Source organism: Falco biarmicus, chromosome 15 (genome assembly GCF_023638135.1).
Source record: "Falco biarmicus isolate bFalBia1 chromosome 15, bFalBia1.pri, whole genome shotgun sequence".
Classification (NCBI taxonomy): Eukaryota; Metazoa; Chordata; class Aves; order Falconiformes; family Falconidae; genus Falco; species Falco biarmicus.
This window is the reverse complement of record NC_079302.1, coordinates 13,756,580-13,778,584: the sequence shown is the minus strand read 5'-3', so window position 1 is coordinate 13,778,584 and position 22,005 is coordinate 13,756,580. Positions and strand designations below refer to the sequence as shown.

General features: G+C 40.6%; 1 long non-coding RNA gene across 1 annotated transcript; it reads left to right on the top strand.

The window, feature by feature from the left end:
- The first annotated feature begins 801 nt into the window (after window positions 1-801).
- Window positions 802-21,454, top strand: LOC130159342 (uncharacterized). The gene is made up of 6 exons (XR_008825706.1): window positions 802-1,200; window positions 1,630-1,944; window positions 11,328-11,422; window positions 17,388-17,427; window positions 19,882-20,117; window positions 21,301-21,454. It is a non-coding gene; the product is annotated as an uncharacterized LOC130159342 (long non-coding RNA).
- Window positions 21,455-22,005: the final 551 nt, after the last annotated feature.

Sequence of the window (22,005 nt, the reverse complement as noted above, 5' to 3'; positions counted from 1 at the left end):
AGTCTACAAAATGGAAATATCTGACTAATTTCATGTAGACCCCTGATCTCTGCTTTGTTGTAATGCTTTTAGTTTTCTGTGGAGATAATATTGGTCAAATTCAGGTGTGTGACTTCACCCACTGCAGATGACCTGAGCTACGCCTTTGCTCTTCGTTTCTGCTGGCCATAAGTGAAAGCCTGCACAGAAATGCACTCCCATGCAGTTTTACCTTGGGAGTGAAAAATGCTTGGAGTCTGTCTTGGCTTGTTCATTTAATGTCTCGGTGAGATAGTACATATCTTTAAATTCCTACCTCAGGTTTCCCCTCTATAAAATGGGACAATAATACTGTCTTTGTGCCTTTCAAGGAGAGCCTTCTAAGAATCTGTTAATAAATGTCAGTGATGTACTTTAGAGATCCTCCGAGGAGTACCCTGTGGAACGATACTATGAATTATTGACTCTTTTCCTGGCCCACTCTCTAGCACACATCTACACTTCTGAAATCTCTTGGAAATAAGGTGCTGGCACCATAATTTTACATTACGCTGGCACTGTTTATGCAAATCTAAGCACTTAGACACACGGCTACCAATACATATATATATATATACATATATATATGTGAGGGGTGATCTGGGTTTCATGGGAAAGTTAGCTGGTTAGGTACTAAGCAGGCAGATTTTGGCAATTCGTAAACCCACCTTTTACAGATGGGCAGAAATAGGGACCTGCCCTTCCCTGCCTCCACCCCCCACCCTCCCTCCCTCCCAAAAAAAGAAAAAAAAAACGTTAAAATGAAGATGGAGCATTGGCTGTGATTTGAAATATGTCAAATTCCTGGATGCTGTGCAGAGCCCTGTTAGCCCACTAGGGATCTGAGGGACTTCCAAGACTAGGAAGGACCATGGCAGTAAAATGCATGCTCCACACACTTCATCCCCTGGGGAAGTAGAGGAAAGAAAACAGAGGTGAGATGTTGCTCATGTCAACCAGTGTATACAGGAGGGGGCCATGGCCCCATCGCTATGACCATCTAAAGAACTACTTTGAGTAGGACTTCTTGTTTCTGATTTAGGGGTGGGCAATAGCACAGCAGACACCTCCAAGGCCAGCTTCAGGATGCGACCCAGCATTGTCATCAGCCTGTCTCCAAAGCTGAGGTCTTCTTTCATATTTGTCACCAACAGCTGTTTAGCACCTTTCCAGATCAGCTGTGTAAGTGTCTATGTGTTGGTTTACAAGAAGAACTGAGCAAAAATTTTCATTTGAATCCTTTTTTACATTTGTGTTTGTGAAAAACAGTGAATCAGCAATGCTAAAACATTGTTAAATTGTTCTTGGCTGAACGAAGTTGCTCACACAGAGAAAGAAAGGTAACAAAAACATCCAGAAACTTCCTGAGTGTTTTACCCCCATGTTTTCCAAGGATGTCATTTCACTGTCTTTATTCCGTGTTTCATCCTGATGTTTTCAGAGCAGAAAATGTTGATTTTACTTGACTTTGTTCTTGGTTTTCCTTATTTTTTTGTTGTTTACTTTTTTTTTTTTCATTTACTTTTAATCTAAATGAAAATATGGTTTGAAACAAATACAACATCCTCCTCCTCGAAGGATTTCTTATCTAATCTTCCATCTTATCAACAGGTTTTGGGGAAAAAACATATTGGCTTCCTTCAACTGCAGTTTATTTTATTGTGCTTGACCTGTCGTGGAGCAAAAAACCTCATTTACAAGCACAGTTCAGTACAGACCTGACCGCTCCAGGCTTCTCAGCCACATTTGCAAAAATTAAATGTTGCTGGGCAAGGATGCCAGCTCAGGGCTAAGCCTGGGTCAAACCACTCCTGCAGAAGGGAGGGAATAGGCAAGAGCTGACAATGGGATGAAGAGGCAGGAGAGCTCCCTGAAGAGGGAGGCCAGCGGCATGAGCTGCCCTGCCAGCATCTGGGCATGGGAAAGGTAAGTCTGATGGTGGGACCCTCGTAAATGCTATTGCCATAAAACCTGGGGTGCCACTGTATGGGGTGCTGTAACCAGTGCCGGTGCTCGTGGACGTGCGTACTTCTGTGCTAAATTTTGGGGGTGGAGAAAACAAAATTATCTCCGTGCCTCTTGTAATATACAGCCTTGATTTATAGGTGGTGTTATTATCTATCTTCCTTTATTATACATTTTTAAAAGCCTGCATATGACTTCACCTTGGTCTCTCTGCTGCTTGTAGGCAGTACTCAAAGGGAAAGCTTCCTTCTCCTTACTGTATGAGTTCATTTTGGAAAACAGAAACAGGACATGGGAGGAATCAAAATTTCACCAGCTAAAGGGGGGTTTAAGGGTCGATATTTAGGTTTTGATTGTTTGAGATACTTGCACGTGACAGGTTGGCCTTGCTGGCCTGGCTTGTACAGGAAATCAGTTAGGCATTTATGGGTGCTCTTGCCTTGGAGAAGATGTCAAAATGATTGTAGCCCATTAAAGACAGTCTAATATACCTTGAGGTTAACTTACACACTGGTGATGAGTATGAGGATTTCCATAATTGTTTGGCAAGTATCCTTTCTATTTGTGTAGCCAACTATTGATATTCATAGCATAAAAACTGGTTATTCAGCTAAAACCCCTGTGCAATAAATCAGTGATAGTCTATCAAATGTCTCAGTCAGCCTGTAGTCATTACTATCTCCCCCCCCACCCGCCCACCCCCCCCACCCCAGTTTGGAGACATTTGGAATGACTCAATTTCTCTAATCTTGTAGCATTCCTTCTGTCTTTAGAGGGGAATTTGTAATTGTTGAATTATTCTTGGCCATCCTTCATTCGGAATTTATGTTGTAATTTCAGCAAAAGCCAGACCTTGTACGGCAGTTTTCATCTTTTTCAAGGCTGCTTCTATTTCTTGAAATGCTGGAGGGTTTCCAATTATTCCTTCTGGTCGCTTTGGATGTGAATTGTAACAGATCATCCGAGAGTCGTGGTTCAACATTGTTAAGCTTATCAATATAAATATAATGTTAAACCCTTTTTAGATAATTGGGGCTAGGTGTGAAAATGTGACCAATTTATGCATAAATTGGTCCTACACTTCTCCTTTTTCCCTTATCAGAAAGAATCTCATCATGAACGGGTTTCAGACTGTTCCTTGTCAGGGCTTCTTCTATACCTGTTAACGGTTGATTAGGTTGTTATATCACATTTCAATACCTGCTTAACCTGATGCCAGTCAATTATGCAAACAAAATTCATTAAGGCAAACAGAAGTCTCTGAGCTGGAATTGTAAGGCAAAAAAAAAAAAAGGTTTGATGCATCAGCTCCTACTGTATGAAACAATGAAGCCTTATAAATCTGTATATTGGACGAGCACTTGATCATAAGTAGAACTGAAAATGAGGGGTGAAGTAACAAGAAGAAGAGCCTTTATACCCACCCTTTCATGCCTGTTTGTGTGAGGATTTCCTTGCCAGCCACATGTGCACGGCAGAGGGCAGTTGCAGGAGCAGCTGAATATGGGGCCTTACTGGTTTATGTCCCATTTCCAGTTGGTGTTTGCCGTAGCATTTCTTAAAGCAGTTTATCTTTTCCACGGTGCTTATTATGTTCATAGGAGGCAGGTTGTGTAGCCTATCATTATGATGAAGTGAAGTTTAAAATTACATCGGGAGCCTGCTTAAGGACCACCGTATAGGTCCAGGGAGAGGGCTTGTCCAGCCTGCTCAGTCCTGACTCAGCCCAGGTGCTCCGTTATTCATGCTGACGAAAGCAGGGCATCAGGAGAGCTTGCATGGGCACAGGGCAGCGCTGTGCTGGGGAGGGGGCAGCAGCCAGGGATGCTGCCTGGCTGCTGGTGAGCTGGGCTCCAGCGCTTTGGGAAGGGGCACAAAAAACACCAGACACAATGGTGAGGGAGGAGTGAGAGAAGGATTTATCTGGTAAATTATGCTTTCAGAAAAATTGAGAGGGTTAGAGCAGGAGAAATTTTGCATTCAAACACATTATTTCTGGATTTCTTTAGTAAGCATACTTAGAGCAAGGCAAGTGCATTGGAAAACGTCTTTTCCTACTCATCCAGTGCCTGCTTTGGATTTATGATTTCAGGCTTGTGAATACCTTTTTTTTAAAAAAAAAAAAAAAAAAGCAGCATTTTATTTTGGTAATGACTAGTCTTTTGATTTAGTATATAAAAAGAATGCCATCTTAGTATTAACTATAACAGATAAAAACAGGACTGTGAAAGAGAGGGTGTCCCTACTTACTAAATATGTAAGTCCGCATGTAAAGACCAGAAATACCACCTCTTACAACAGAATCACAACAGTAATCTGTCCCTTGTTAGAATACATCTGTTTTACTCCCTCCATTTCTACTTTTAGAGAAGAGGGAACTGGGATTGAATTTGTCTTGATTCTAAAACATCTATACAAAAATATCAAATAAACCGTATTCTCAAACTGTTCATGTTCTTTAATTTTTTTCTGTTAAGACCTTACCATGTTTTAATGCATTGTTCTAAAGGGCATCATTACCCACTCCCTAATATTACTCCTTTTTGGCCAAGAAAGAGGATTGTTTGGAGATACAGCCACTAACTTGGTGGCTATGGTAAAACTCAAGAGCAGAACATTTCTTTGCATACCTTTATTTATATAAATGATCCCATGCCTAAGCAATTTCAGCATCACCAGTGTGCACACATACACACCTAAGCCCAGGGGCACAGTTTCAAAGTTGGGATTTCATACTGCGTTGGATATTTGGCCCACGTAGTTTAAGAAAACAGAGAATCTGGCGATATGCATTTAATAGCAATATAAAAATAAAACCCAATAAAAATAATGAGAATTATATTTCTATTGGGAGAACATTAAAGTCATAATGGTGCAAATGGGCTTTGGATAATTGATAATACTGATGCAGAAAATTATTTTCACTTCCCCCTCCTTTGCAGTAAAATACAGCTTCATTTAAAGAGGAAAAAGATTTTTTTAAATGTTTTTTTTAGTTGTTCTGTTGACGAACAATAACAGGGCTTTGACAGGCATCACTTGGTAAACCTCAAATCCACATTGAAAATGAACATACGAGTTTGCTGTGTTGGCATCTAGAGCAGCAGCATGACTGGTTCCACCCTGGGAACCGTGGGATGGTGAAAGTATGTCACATCTTGGCTTCAACCTTGCTGATCACTGCAAACCCGAGTAAAGGATAATCATTCTTAATCTGTGGTTTTACTGAACCAGTGTCTTGCTGCTGCTGCTGCAGTTCTGCTGCAGCTGTGGAGCAGGAGACGGCTCCCTCAGCTGATTTGCATTGAGTCTTACTGCAGTTATCTTCCTTTGGCAACACATGGCCCAGAGCCCCTGGGGAAGAGGAAAATGAGGCTGTCCCATTTCTCTCCTGCCACCACCATAGGTAATGGGGCTTCATCTATTTAGTGCTGGGACAGCAACTTGTAAGGGTGCTGTGGGAGGGTGGAGTAAAGGATGCTCTGGTCCTCTGCATTTTTTGACATCACTGGTTTTACTCCATCACTTATTAACCTGTCTGCATCCAAATGCCACCACAAATTAATGAGGATTTGTCAGGTATGGCATCTCAAGGCATCTTTATTTACAAAGTGAAAACCTTCTATTTGGGCTCAGGGGTGGTGAGGTAGATATGCATGGTTTTGTCCTAGTTAGACTTCTGTGAGACCCATCTTATTAGCACGTTCCCTGCAGTCTGTCTTCATCGTAAAGCACCAAAACGCAAAGTAGACAATTTTGACTAATGAAAGAATGTTTCAAAGTCTGTTGTATGAGAAGAGAATATTTTTGCGGTTTCAGGGTAAGTGTAGACTGAAGTGGGCAAGCGCTTACACAGCCATGGAGTAATGGAAAACAAGAGCAGGTGGCAGAAGTGCCAAAGCAAAATATATCCTACAAACAAAATGATCAAGAAAGAAATTTCATCCAGGCCAGCTGGACTGGCCAGCTAGTCCGTCTGGAAGGGACAATGTTCTTCTGCTCAAGAGCTCGCCAGACTATATTTAATGTGGTTGATTCTTAGATTAAGTCTCTAAATATTCTGTTTTCTCCAACAAAGCAAAAGGAAGCAGTAGTCAGCATAGCTGAAATTTAAAACATAGACTTGGACAAAAAAAAAATATTTCTCTGTTTGTTTCTAGTGTTGGAACAGAAATCTTGTAATTTCTTTAGATACTTTAGTCTTTCTGTGCTTTGATTTCCTCAGCTTAAAAAGGGATACCTCTATTTAGTTGCTTGGATTGTTGCACAAATGATCGTTGCACTGAAACTAAGATAATGTAATATTTATAAAGTATTTTCAGACTATTGAGTAGTAGACAATTTGGAAACTTCTTCTGCTGTTCTGAATCTTAACCAGATCTTTAGTTTCTGTCAAGGAATGTCTCTTCCTATTTTAAACAAGGAAGTGTTTGTGGGGTTATGCTTATGAATCAGTCTGTATTATGTTGGTTTTATAATTGAACAAGTTAAAGAAAAGATTGGAAATGTGTTACTGAGGCAAAACCACCAATCATAAAATAGGATAACCAGTGGTGTCACTAGAAGTGTCACTGTCACGAAGACTCATGGCATTCTACTGGGGTTTTGTTGTTGATTTTAACAATGTAGTTGGGTGTAGATTAAATGTTCTACCTGTTTGGGGTTTTCTTAGCTATAATATAACGTGCTAATCATTTCAGCCATGCTTTAACAGAAGATCAACGTGGTTCTTTAAAAGTATAAAGAAGATCGGCTATGCATTACAGCACGCCAAGTCACCAGTGTATGGCCCTTTCATGGGATTTAGTTGATACTAGTAAAGGAATACCAGTAGATAAGATAAAGTACCTTTGTTTTTAAAATGCATATCCTTTGATAGCAAGCTTCTGCTCGCTTTGGGTATGTTATCAGTCATACTGCTGAGGGAGGGGGGATGTGTGTGTGTGTGTTTCCATGTCTACTGCTATTGCCTTTGTTATTGCTGCATTACTGTTATTGCTGTTATTACCCTTTGTGGATAAAACTGAAAAATATACGCTATGAAAATAACAGTACATACATGGCAGCTTTTCATCCTGGAGTGCATATAAAGTAATGGTTCAGACCAAGCAATAAAGGGTAAAAAGAAAAGAACAGGTACCTCGTGCAAATATCCTGTCGTTTGCTGGCAACAGAAAGTGAGATCTGGTTTCCCCTTAGAGCTTCTGGTCAAGCTGCTTAAGGATAACTTACTCGGTGCTGTTGGAATTGCTATTAGTAACTGCCCATGAAATGTGATATAAGCTATATAGAGCAACGACATTCTGAAAGGTGAGTATTGCAATATCTCACCAGGTCCCTGCTGTGTCCAGTGCCACTGCTGCAGGCTCTGGTGCCACGTTATGGACTCACGAGTGATGGCAAGTGTGGACTGACAGATAAAGCATGGAATTTAGCACAAGGAGAAATCTATGCTCGAATCTTATTGCAGCGTGTTATCCGACTCCATTGACTGCAGCATGTGACTGAATTAAAGTGAATGATGAAATTATGTACAGTCGTTTTCATAAGCAGAAGTCAGTTACAAAGTGCTTCCAGATGTATGTTTAATGTATTTCTGTTTTATTATGGTGTCTATTTGATGTACGTGGTACTGACTAAATGGTTAAAAACACTGCAATGTGTACAGAAGTATATTGTACTCAATTTTTTCCAAAAGTGTCAGTGTTGATAACTAAAAGCTGAAATACTGCAATCTAATCAACAGTGCTTTTATGGGCCTATGAGCATAGGCTTTTAACATTTGGGTAACTCTACTGTTTGTAGACATAAAAATAAATGGCCCTAAAATTATTTTAGGATTGTAGGTTTAATATAGGGAACTAGATAAAGCTACAAAAATAAATCAGAGTAGAATTATTTCTGGCATCACATCTGCCAGGCCCATCAAGAAACAGATATTTTACATGCCTACTTCATGAGATGCAGGAAACCAGCACTCTGCTCAGCTGGATTGGTCAGGTGGACTCACAAAATTTATCTCCTTGGCTCTCTGTTTTCTGATATCTTATTTTATGGCCTATAGCCATACTATTCTGGTTTAAGATCCTATCAGATGTCACAAACCACACTGTATCCAGAACAGCCAATACTTAAACCCTTCAAGTCCAAGCGCAGGAAATATTGCAAGAGAATAGGTGGGTATCACTCTTCTTTCAGAGTCTGTAATGGGCAAACGCTCCATCACACTGGTATCAGGCACTGTATGTTCTAGGCACTTGGTTATGGTTAATATGTAAAACGGGAGTTTTGACTCCTAAAGATACATAACCCGTTTTCTAAAGGAAGAAGGCTAATCTAAAAGTCTTAGCTTCACCGAAATTTCAGTATTGGGGTGCGTTGTTTTCTTTTCCTACCTCACATTTCAACATTAATGCAGTTGAATATGGTGCACTTTCTGTGCTCAGCACAGTAGGGTCATGCTGAAAGTTCCTTGGCTCAGTGTCGCAGTCCTCTGGAGTCCACAGCAGTGGACTCTGTGGTTGTCAGCGGAGCCAAATTTATCACGTGCAGGGAGCCGGATTCTGGTACCAGAGGCTGAGCGTGGTCCAGGCATTATGCTCAACCCACAGCAGTACTCTCTGCCATTGATGATAGTAAGAAGTTCTCAAAAAGATGCAAGCTCAAAGCATATGGTTTTAGGCAGTGACTAAACTTCTGGTCATTAACATTATTTATTCCTGGAGTGTGTGATCATTACGTCTCTTATCACTCTGTGGGATAATATTGCATAATGTTTGTCTGCTGGTTTGGTATTTAAATTTTCTTTTTTTCTGGTGCCTTTTTTTTTTTTTTCTTTCTTTTTCCCCTCTACATTTCCCTCAGGGTCCAAATTCTGATTCCTCCCAGGAGAACCAGCTTTCCACTTCTCCTTCTCGTCTGCTAAGATTATTAGCAATTTAGTAGGTAATGTTAACATGTACAGAGTGTAACTGACCCTAATTAGATGAAGGAGGCTACAGCAAGGGTGAAAAATTCAGTTTCTCACAGGTGGTGTTGTACAAATTTGGGTTTGTAGGCAAAAAATCTCAACAAATAACCATTTATAGCAAGTTGATGTATAGAAATTTCTCTGCCACATGAGTGAGAACTTAGACTTTTTTAAATTAAGAAAAAATCAATTTCTAAGGAGTCTGAAATGTGACTACGTTGGATGGGCTTATTTTGCTCCAATGGCATAATGCTTTAGGTTGCTGCTACATATAGATTAAGGTATATTTAAAATGCATCTGTTTTAAATTAGCCATGCAAATAATAATTTCTGAGCTCAGGAGTGATCATCATGAAATGGACAATTGGGCTATTTACTCTGATGTAATAACCCTTGTAGTGAATGGTGCCTAATTCTTCAGTCTGTAAAAGATCCCAAAGTTTGCAATGGTGTATGAAGCCATACGTAATGGCATGTTTGAGGAGCACACACAGCAGTGTGCACGATGATTCTGTTCCTCACACTGAATAAGCCCCATGCCCCATGGTTCTCATCAACTTTCTCTCTTTTCTCTCTTTTCTCTCTTTTCTCTCTTTTCTCTCTTTTCTCTCTTTTCTCTCTTTTCTCTCTTTTCTCTCTTTTTTTCTCTTTTTTTTTTTTTTTTTTTTTATTTTTCTTCCTCAGAGGAGCTCACAAGTTCAGTGTCTGGTAATTTGCTTGAGAAATTTAATTCATTTTTACCAGGATGTTATTCCTAGTACATTAGCTTCCCCTCTACTGTGCAATTCACCAGATGCATTCAGTTGTTTGTGGTTGGGGTTTTTCTGCTGACTTTTGAGAACAGGGAGGAGGGAGTGAGCGGGGCAGCTGGAGGTGATCATCCCCTCGGGTAACTCACAGCTGGAGATGGGCCACCAGAGCAATGGACTGAGCCTCTGAGCTGGGAAGGAGAATCTGCTTGCTGAGCCCTGTTTGGTCCTTAAAATCCCTGAAGCTGACAGCCTGAGAGTGAGGTGGGAACCTCTGTCCCAGGGGAGACCAGCTGGGCCACTGGGGTTTGGTCCATTGCCCCTTCATGGTGTGGAAAGCCTGCAGGAGCACCTGGGTGAATTGGGTTGGGATGAATGAGGAGGTCAGCCTGTGAATGTTGTGGCACTAAACCCTATGCCGCTGTGTGTTGTAGATCCATCTGTTGAACCCCTCTGCCTTGCCAGAGGCTTTTCTTCCCTACTTGAGAGGGCCAGAGCTTAGTCCCCATGAACTCAGTGGATGACCGGATGAGCAAAGTGAATCAATACAAAATGCAGTATGAATTTAATATATGTAAGCCACACTACATTTTTAAGCAGCTATATATTTATTGTAGTGAAGAGTAACAAATTACAGTACCACTAGAACACAAAAGCTTATGGCATTCCATTATTCTTAATTAATAGGTAAGTGCAAGCCTTTTTTATTTATACTGGAGGAGATCTTATTACTAATTTGGTTGCAAATGTATCTGTAAAAAGGGAAAAAATGTATATCTATTTATTTTGCTAGTTTAATAATAGAGCACTCATTCTTTCCTTTTAGTTTTTTGATCGTTGCTTGGTTTGCAATCAAATATTAGCATGCTGGTTTTGCATACATTTAAAAGTTGTCCACTCTTCAATAATGAAAACAAACGTGTTTGTAACAAACAGAAAAAGAACAACCCAACAATCAAAACCCAACAAATAAAAAATACTTGGAATCTAAAATGAACACTAGAAACAATAATGTAAGCACAGGTTCCCTGGGTTCTTTTACCTCGGGTCTGGTTCACAAATCTATCATAGGAATGATCAGTAGATCGTAATGGAGAGAAGCATACGTATAGATAACATATGCTGTCGACTCATTCAGTGGTCTTCCCTCCCTTCCATGTAGGTAAGCAGATAGACACAGGTCTCCACAAAGCCTACAAGTCTTCACTTGGAGCTTCATTTTTAATTCTGCAGAGGTGAAACCAACTGTGTCAAGTAATTTTTATCCTTTAACAGAATTCAACTATTTCATAATTAGCAATTACTGTCTTTGCATACTTTCCATATTAAGATCCCAAAGCTCTTGGGAAAATTTAAACTGTGTCTTAAAAACCAAAAATTTATATTTAATATCTTGATTTTTGGTTCAGCTTCCTAAACAGAAAGAGCTGTTCCCATGTGGTATCAGTTGGAACTGGGGAAGCTCGCTTCTGAGTATTAACTTACTTTGCTAGATGTTGTATGATTTGGAAGGTGGTCTTCAAGATTCTATTGAAAAAAGGAAATAAATATGAAAGAGTTAAGATATTTAGTTAAGAAATAAATAGCATTCTCTTAATATTTAATTTTAATTTTATTTGATACAGGCAGCATAACAGATTTTGACAAATACCATGAGAATATGCCGTGATGGACCTCATGTGCTAACAGAAAATGGCAGGAGATACCAGATCTTCTGAAGGTAGGCAGTGGAATCATTTTAATTCTCAGAGCAACCAAATAAGAAGTTTTACTCAGAGGTAATTGTGTGTACACCATTTTTCTGAATCACTTTACCAAATCTCTTTTTAAATGGGTATGCTGGTATGGAGGTGGGGGACTAACTTAGGTTACTAATATACGAAAACTTGTGCCAAAATCTGTGCTTGTCATGTGACCTGGAAATTGTATGCTAATACCACTGACTACAACTTAGATGTAGATCTTAAAATTCTTGTAGTCTCCATCTTTGAAGCATTTGGATATTTATGCACTGAGCTATGATGATTTTGTGTAGGATGCTGCTGTCGGTGGCCTATGTTGTGGTAGCTATCCAAAATAGCCCATGTCCTCCTAACTGGCCTCAAAACCCGCAAATTTTTTGAGGCCATTTTTATGGGCTGCTTAGAGAAAGGATGTATGGCCAGAGATGCTTGGAGAAGGTCGGGGTTTTATGGCTAAGGAAGTGTGAGGCACTTACTAATTTTAAAAGTAGTCCTTTGGTATCTTAATCTGTCCTCCTCTGCGAGGAATAGGTGGCTGAAGGACTACAGTCCCAGTGGCTTGTAGCACCACTGTTTGGTTAGAAAAGGCCTGATAAGCCATTTTTGTCTGTGTGGTGATGGGGAAACTGCTTAAAGTAACATCACATACAGCAAACAAAACACGCAGCCCTCTCCCACAGAGCTTTCCAGGACTTACTGCTGGGACTAAACATTAGGAAAAAAAACCTGTAAAACTTTATCAAGAGCTGATAATTGAAAAGATGACACAACCTAATTTGAGAAGGGTTATATCTTCACGTGCCCCACACCTGTGTAGTTCAAAATAGTACACAACTTGTCCCTTTAACTTCAGGTGTATGTGTCTTGTCTGGTTGTTGGAAGTGACTGTGTACAGGCAGAGCATAATTGGCAGCCTGTGACATCCCTGTCTGCAAGTGTCTCTCTAAATGCAGTGTATTTCAGCCTTTATCTAGTGATGGCTGTTACCTGAGAGAAGCCCAGGGCCATCTCAAAGGGCTTGTAGCGGCTAATTGTGCCTGTTAGGACTAGCAATTAGCTGGGGATCTCTCCACTAGGCAGCTCCGACACCCACTAGCTTTCAGCTCTTTTCAGTTCCTTTCAGTTAACTAGCTGTGCCGCGCAGAGGAGACAGGGACAGGTAGGCAAGTGTGCCGTCATGCTCAGGAGGGAAGGGGAAGAATGTGTGCAGGACTGCTGGGGAAAAAATAGACACTGGATTATAATAATACACCAAAACATGACCTGATTATTACAGAAACAAAGCAGCAAGAGACCTGTCCCTCACTTATAGGTATAGGAAGCTATAGCTGGACCGCTTGCACAGGCTACACTTCAACTTTAAGAAAACAATAAAATCTAATTACGTATAGGTCATAAAAAAGATCGCATACATATGGTGGTTGCTGGTTACCATGGTGCAAACAATGGTTTCAATGGAAACATGAAGCAGAACATCGGAGAATTAAGATAATAAATCAGTTTCATTGAATAATAAAGCTTTGCACTTACCCATTAATTAAGGATAATCGTATGCCATAAGCTTTTGTGTGCTAGAAGTAATGTGTTACACTTTACCATAAATATATAGATGATTAAAAATTCAATACACCTTACAGGTAGCAAATTAATACCATCTTTCGTATATATTGCTAAAGAAAGACGTAAGCATTCTTTTTGCACATTATTTGTTTGATTGGGATAGAGCGCTTCAATTATCCAGCGGAATTTGGGGTTTTGATAGCAATTGGAAGACTTGAGAAAGTCTGCTTCTTGAAATCTTTGTAAAAATCTTTAAAAATTGATGGGATAATTCAAAGATATCTACGAATGTTCAAAAAATAGGCTGGGCTGGTCTGCCACATCTGGTTTCCAATAGTGAATTGAGACATGCCGCATAATACAGCACACCGTAACACAATACACCCTGATCTTGTATTGACCCTTCCACTTGATACATCTTTAGGTGCTTTATAATCCCTAACAAATGTACCTTAAAATCCTATTGAACTGTGTAGGCAATTGAGAACAAATGTCTTCAGACCAGAAATAGCATCTGATTCTTGGACCAAACAAGAGAGACCATGCCAGACCCGCAGTGTGCAGACTAAAGGATGTGAAGGTTTCTGACTACTCCTGTGAATCAAGGGCAGAGAAAATCTTGGGAGGGAGTGCAGGGCATCAGACCTGTGGAGTTTACTCCCTTTCTCAAATGAAAATGAAATATATGAAACATTTGTAAAATTACATCGTTAAAACCCTGCTCCTCTCAGGACGACTTCTTCCCTTTATCTCTAAAGTGGTGTTTGCAAGGTGAGTTTTCAGGTAGGGAAAACAGAGTCTCAGGCTGAACGGGTGGCCAGCACAGGGCGCGCGGACCCCAAATCCTGCTCCCTGGGCTCTTGCCCAGTGCTCTGTGGAGCAGCCCAATTCCTTGGCATAGAAATAAAGGTTCAGCAACATGCACAGGCCATTTTTCTTACTGTTAGAAAGGAAACAATGAAGGTCTTGGCTTTTTTTCCCCCTCCATGTGGAAAGTTATGTATTTGCCTTTATTTCCCTGTCTGTCTTTCTCAAATTATGCCTCACCATCTCTCATCATCAGATCCTTTCAGCTTAAAAAGATGCATTTTTAAAAATTATATTTTAGGAAAAATACTGAATAAATGGAGGCCTACAATGCATCAATGGTCAAACCATCCCAGGCTGCCCACTGTAAAATGCACAAAGCTGGCAAACAGATGGGCTGACCAGCTCACTGGGCAGAGCACTGGCATTTCAGCTCCGGGATCACAGTTTGAGCCCAACTTGAAGGAATAAGAAAAATTAATCTGGTGATCTGAGTTCAGCTCCTCCTGCACAAAACCATCACACACAATTCAGTAGAATTTTGACTAGTCACTCGAACAACCTCTGCTTAGAAGTGTGGCTTGGTTTACATGCAGCTTGAATTAGTCACTCGAACAACCTCTGCTTAGAAGTGTGGCTTGGTTTACATGCAGCTTGAATTTTCTGGTAGATCTGATGAAGGGAATTCCTGTACACTGCAAACTGGTTGTACAGTAAGGGCAGTGTGAAAGGAGCATGTGCTGCTAACAGCACGTCAAACCTTGCCAGAAGGCACAGAAACAGCAATGCTTTAATGCTTATCAATACATGAATGGATATTTCCCCGAGTATTAACCCAAACTGTGGAGATGTATGCTGAAGTGTGTAAAACATGCGCAATGCAAAGAGCGAGTGAAAGCCTTTTGTCAATTTTCAAAGGAGAGGTGAGAGGGGAAAAAGAAAAATATGAAGAGAAACAAATCCAAATCCTTCCAAACTGAACTTAAGTGTTAAACATGACCTTTGGATTTAAGAACCACAAATTTTCACAGGAAGTTGAAAACACACTGGATGGGGGAACTAAAGAACAGCAGGAACAGATGCCATTATTTGGCACACAGTAGGGAGAGAAGCGCAGAAAAGGCAGTCTCTGCAGAAGACGTTTTCCTTTAACTCTCTTTGTTTTCTCTTGGGGAGATAAGGGTAGGCACCGCATGAGATTTTCTCCTTACATCAAAAGGCTTGTGGAAGGGGAGGAAGGGGAAGTTTAAAAATGTTTTAAGAACCTGGTCATAAAAATTTTCAGTTATCTGTTTTACAGCAGAGGATGGTTTGGTTTGTGAAGAGGGGAAAACACTGAGCAGAAAGCCTGGGAGGAATTTTTTTAGATTAACTGCAACAGCCACTTGCTATCAGGGGAGGAAGGACCTGGGGAAGGGAACTAACAGTCTGCAGTCTTTGTTAATTAGAGGTATATATTCATAAAGAAAGCACATGTGAAGTTCATGGCATTGCCAGCTTATGGGACGGGGGGACGAGCTTGGCTCCCAGTGGGTGAGCTCACCCTGTCCACGGCTGCTGGGGCTGCGGGGAACTGCTGCAGAGGGGAGACAGAAGCAAATGCCATTTACTCACCCAACTGGAAGGCAGTCTTGAAGGCATATAGATGAATCACCCAATGTAGTTTCATTCAGCTTCTGCATTGTTAGGAGCATGAGGTGAAAACGAAAACCACACCTCTCACTTTCCTGGGACTGTCACATCCTTTGAACCATGGGAGTGTGTCCTGAAGTGCTGCTTCGGCCGCTGGGAATGGAGCAAGCTCATTGCACCACCAGGTACCCACGGAATCCGAAGGTTTATTGATTGGGTTTTAGTTCTGATTCTGATCTGATGGAGAGTAGTGGACCAAATTACACTAAATGTAGTAAGTAGTAGAGGACGGATACCCCAGATGGGTAGAGCAACCATTCAAAGACATTATTGAACAAAATCACCGTTCACAATATTTTGTAAAACCTAGTCCACTTTGTGACCCTTGGTTTACATGTCAGAGGTTGAATACTTCTGCCAGGGATCTGATGACATTTCTTGTAGTAGTCTTTGTTCAGAGGCTGTGGGATCAAAGAGTCACTAATTAGTGGGATCTCTCTGGGGGGAAGGAGGGAGAGATTATTACTCTGCTTCCACTTTTGAAGATAACACTTAGGTATAGTGGTAGCCTATCTTTACCAACACTTTCAGTATACAAATTTAAGTTTTAATGACCCTATAAGCATACCTAGTTCAAAACAAAGCACTGGCAAGCAAAGATAAGTTGCAGGGGATAAGAACAAGAAAAAAAAATAAAAAAGAGGATTATTGTGAAAGTCAAAAAAGCATCAATCAGACTGTGTATCAGGTTGTTCTTAAGACTGCTTATTTTTTAAATTCCTGAAGCTTCAGAGGGGAGACCAGTGGCCTTACTGACAAGGACTAAAATGTTTAACATTGGGGTCCCTGTTTTTGTAGCACCCACAAGTTACAAATTGGCACAGGTTGTTCTGAATGTCATGGTGGAATGAGACAATAGGACAAATCTATACCACAGAGAAGGATCAGGCCAACCATTCATTAGCAAAGAGCAAGCAAAGAGCCTCATCATTTTCTGAGTGCACTTCCTTTATCATATTTGGCTGAGATAAAACTCTTTACTAAAATTGTATGTTGCATTTTCCTAAGTTTTGCTCTGAACAAAACTGTCTTCCATGGGTGCAGGTGCAAAGATGTATGTCTCAGATCAGCCTGCCAAAGGTGCACACACAAAACAGCTTTGAGTATGTAAATGAGGTAAACACATGTTTCCCCATCCCTTTATGGAGCTAATTGGCAAATGCAAGTACGTGATTCGTGCTTTGAAGCTGTAAAATTCTTAAGTGTTTATATTTAGGCACATGCAGCCCTATTGAAATTTATGGTGTTACTCACTTGCTTAAAGTTTTAAAACGTCACTAATGTGATCTGGAAAACACAGGATGCAAAGAAGCTATACATAGTCTTTGTGCAGTCAGCCTCACAGCACTGGTTTCCCTCCTCATAAGGTGTTAAATCCTATAAATATTTGTTCATACATAGCTACTTTTTACATGGCATTTCAAATGCAGCTCAGTTTTTACTACCTGTTTAGTGGGTTTTAAGGCTTCAAACTTAAGAACAGGTCAGTTGTGGTAGCAGCCCAGGCGGTGTGTATCTCTAGGGAACAATGCTTATATGAGATGCCTAAGGTTAGGTAAAATAGGTATAATCTGTACCTAAAGCTTTTAAATTAATTTTTACATGTCCTCTTACTTTAAGTATATGCATAGTCTGTTGGATGTGATTTGCATGACAGCCTTTTTACATCTTTGCCAATGTGAAGAAGTGCTAATATGTGCTTTAATGCCACAGACCAGGAAGTTTAAAGTTGCTTTAAATGTAAATAAGAATTAGCCCTTTAAAATGCATTGGTGTAGTGGTATATAACACAGAGATAAGCAAAAATGCAGAGTGAGTAAGAGGACTCATACGCCTAACAATTTGCAGAAGAGGACCTTGAGCGAGCATGTTTCTCTTTTGCAGGCAAAACTTAATCCACAATTGAAAATGGAAGTGAAACAAGGTAAGCCATTTTGTTCCATGTAAAAATATTGGTTTTGCAGTAGTTTGTCATTTCCTAGATTTGCTCCAAGTCAAAACTGTTAGAGAATCAGAAATATTGGAGGCTTCTTGTATTTAATATGGCCTGGTGCCTTTTGTCATTTGAGGGCGAAAAAAACCAAAATGGCAATGGAAGCTATTTTGCTAATGTTTTTATCTATTCTGTGACTGACATCAATAATACATAACAGTTCCATTGACATTGCATCCTGTCCAATGGGCCCACTGACCTGATTCAATGTCAGACGAAATGCCTCGTACATCATAAACATACATGAATTCTCGCAGATCCATTATCCTCCCGCCCGGTCCAGGAGTGCCAGGGATCAATACGAAGCCAACAGGAGTTTGATTTCTTTTTCTTCAGTTTGTGTTTTCTTTTGCACTATGAAGAAGCAACTCCAGACTTTGCAGAATGTAACTGGGAGACCCCTACACATTTTATGAATACATGAATGATAATGATGTCAATAGTCGTTCAGATACTAGGCTGATAAGAGTGTGCTATACATACCCAGATAAATACCTCATACCTTGTCAGGAGAGCCTGCAAACCTGATATGTCATTCTGTCTTATTGTGCAAGAATATATGAATCACAATATTCCTATTAACATTGCACAAAGTCTGCAGTAGTTGCAGACTGCACCCAATGACAGTGCAACTTTTTAAAAATATGGATATTTAGCATGTGCCCCTGCTGTGATTTCATTGTCACTGAAAGCAAAGGGAATGTGAATGAAAAGTATTCCAAGGTTTTCAGTTGGTCCCCCTGAAGAGTGTACTGCAACGGTATATATTTGTTTTACTACTGAGCCTGTTTAGCAGTCAAACTGTAGGAAATTGAATATACACTTACTGTATAAAAATGATATGCTTGGTTAGTGATACTTTAGAAGAAATAAGTGCATCAATCATAGAATAGCAGGTTGTCAAGGCTTTATACTTAGGAAAAAACACAGAACAAAGAATGTAATGCATGTTGGGCACCTTTTTACAAAAGTTTCATGCTAAAGTTGATTTACAATAAACTCGTCCCTCCCTCTCTCCTCCCAAATTCTTCTAAAGAAATGTTCAAAGAAATCTGAGCAAACTATCATGCTCTCTGTTCTGACGTGTGTGTAATTACAAGATCATCCTCATTGTGAATTTTCTGTTTGGTTGATTTAAGAAAAAAAAAAAGGTGCGTACTCTTACTGCTGTTCTGTCATTCAAACTCAGAAGGGTAATTTTCCTCACAAGTTAACGGGAAAAAGAAGAAGAAGACAACTTAATAATTAGCATGGTTTAGACAGGGCCGGATCCTTGACAAGGAGCAGTGCCTGCACCCAGAGCTTGCTTTGGATGCTGAGCAGTTCCCAAGGCAAGCCTGCCTGCAGAGTTTCATTGTAAGTACTCTACCCCAAAAGGAGGGCTCCGAGAAGTGCACTGAAGCTGTCCCGGGCACCATTTTTGTCCGGTGGTTCTCCTGGATGCCTTGGTCATGCTCAATTTCCCGCCAGAGCCCTCTGAGATGTGCAGACCTGACACACAATCTGTACAATGCACAGGCTTTCTTGACAACATGTGAAAACCTACAGATTAAAACTGCCACGAAGTAGCCTACTGCTATGGCCCGTTGCATCCCTCTGCCTGATCCGGACCTGAAAGCGTGACACCGAGCCTGCTTCTGCCGAAATGCAAACTCAGATTCTCTGTTATGAAACAGCATAATGCTTCAGCTGGTAAAAAGATTCCTGGATTTCCATTTCAGCAGCTCTTCTCTCGCTCTCCATTTCTTCTTCAGGGCATCCATTCACCCGCCTATGTACGTGGCTCCCTTCATTATATGGATTTATGCTACAGCCATATGGCTCTAGTTAATCTGACAAGAGCTTTTGCTCCCTTCTAAGAGATCTGTTACGGAGAGGTAACCATACATTGTAATGAAATATAACACAAAGACAGGAAAGACCCTTTTATTTCAGCAACAGACAAAGACATCTTTTGAAGTTCACCTTAAATATCCTTAGTACCAATACAACCATCCTAAATATCAAGACAATTGCAGTTCATTTCAGTTGTTGGCCAATATAAAGTCGCAGTTCTTCAAACTTCTATGTCTAAATCCTTATTTAAGTGTTTCATTGGCCTGCCCATGTAATCGGTGCTTGCTGCTAGGGGGAACCAAAGCAAAGAAGCATTGATTAGGCTATCTCAAAGTTACTGAAATGCATACAGGACCACTAATGTCTCCTCATCCTTCTAGTTACTATGTGCAAAACTCCCTGTTTGGATTGTTGTTTGTCAGTAGTGGCATAAGAGCTTGAAAAGTTCAATGTTTCTTTCCCTTTCCAAGAGTAGAATGAGGAAAAGGGCAGACTCGACCAATTTCTTCTGCTAGGAAAAGAACAAAACCCTGTGAATTTTATCCATAGGTTTCCTGAGGAGAGGGGGCAATCTGGATGTGATTGCAAACACCCCTGCAGTCCCTGGGATCCATGAGCAAGGACCATGTGTGGAGAAGCAATAGTCCATTTATCATCTCAGTGCCACTCCAGCTTTTGGTACTTCTCACTTATGACTTCAACCAGAGCTGTTCCTGGGGAAGTGCCAAGACAGTGCTTCAAGGACAACTGTCTCCTCCAAAGCCCTCATTGCTGGGGAGACTCAGGTATGAGTCACAGTGATGACATCCTCATGGCATGTTTTTATTCCCCCACCTTAATCCATCTGGCTACGTGCGTAGAATGGAGTGAAGGCACAGTAAAAGTGCTTTATTGGTTTGACTTCCTAGCATTAAGCGGTTTAGTATGATGAAGGTTTACAAAATCTTTGTTATTTAATTTATCATTGTCTGGAAAAAATAATATTCTTAACTGAAACATATGGACATATTTGTGTGTCTTTTGGCATAGTAATTTCAGACTGGTCTTCATATTAATCACATTCTTGTTCATTTCAATCTTATCACAGGCCTTTAATTTCCCTTGAAACTAAAGAAACAAAACCCCAAAATCATTTTTTTCCAGGACCAAGCAGGTACATGTACAGGTATAGACAAGCTCATGTTGCACAAGAACGTAATGAAGACATCAGTAAAAGCAGAAAGCATCAGTTCTGTGTGCAACTGGGAAATGAACTTTGCATCTGGAAGGTATTCCTTTATCTCAGATTTCAGGGTCCAAGTAAGAGGAATTGAGAGGTCTTCTGCAGCAGACTTTTTAAGTGGAGCTTTCATGTAGTTTCAAAATAAATTGATTCAATGATATACCCGTTGGCTATCCTCTTCCCCCTCGCTCTTAGAAGGTCTAGGGTTTTGTGGTTTCATCCTTCTTATGGATTTCCTTTAGAGTCATTGCATAACAAATGATCCAGAACACCTTGCAAGGCGATGCAGAAGAGGGTGTGTGTGTGTACATATATATACATATAGCCCTTTGACACTGTCTTGGACTCTAATCTGGCTGAGGACTTTCGTGACCCAAACCCCTCATTTATATCCACCGTGAAAGGGAATTACAACTTTATAACTCTGCTAAAACTATGTCTAGATGAAGACCTTCACATTTTTACAGTGAGGTTAATACTGCCACTAAATTCTCTAATACTGTACAGACTAGTCATAGCCTGGTGTGATCTCCCAGTGAGCGTTATGTTATGTTGTAAACAGATTTTGCAAAGCTGCAAAACCTTGTGCACTCAAAAATTTCTGGATACCAGCCAGATTCTTTTCAATAATCCTAGCTGAGGCACCATGAGCTGAAGACCTTGGAGCTTGTTAGCCTTTTATGAAAATCTTGATAGCCTGGGAAATGAGTCTATGTACAGTTGATGAGTTCTTTCTGATGTTGTAGATGTTATGAATATACATCACAGATGTATCTACCATCAAACCTCGTTGGAAGGCTCCACTGAAGAGCAGCCGTGGACAGAGGAAAAAACCCAGCGCCAAGCCGGTGCGCAAGCAACACAGTGATCATTTGTTGAAGCTCACCAGGACAGTCAAAGCCTAAAGGTAAGAGCTCTGCATTTCCATCATTGAGAACCATGCTCCATCCAAACATAGGAGGGTTGTATGAGGAATTGCCTAAGGAAGATGCATGGAAATCAGACTTTTAAAGTGTGCTATGAAGCATGTACTGGATTTACATCACTTTCTGGAAGATTTGATTCTGTTTATTTAAATATCTCTTTTCCATAGACAGAGTACCAAGCTCAATGACTAGAAGAAGTTCTGCAAAACCCCAGAGCCTCAAAACCCAGCTCTGGATTCAGAAAACCTCACTAGCAAGTACCAGCAGTAGGAAGGAGCTCAGAGAGGGAGTCTATATTCAGCAAATACCCCAGTGTGACTGTACCGTAGCCTAGTTATATGAGGGGAATCTTAGAGGTGCATATATCCAGGGAGGGATCCCAACACTGCATCCTGATGGATGTTGGGCAAGGGGGAGCAAAACCAAGCTGTGAGACTTGCTCTCAGCTCTCTCTCCCGCTCCTCAGCGAGCAATCCTCTGTATTAACAATGCTGGTACCAATAAGCATAAGACCAGAGAAAAGCA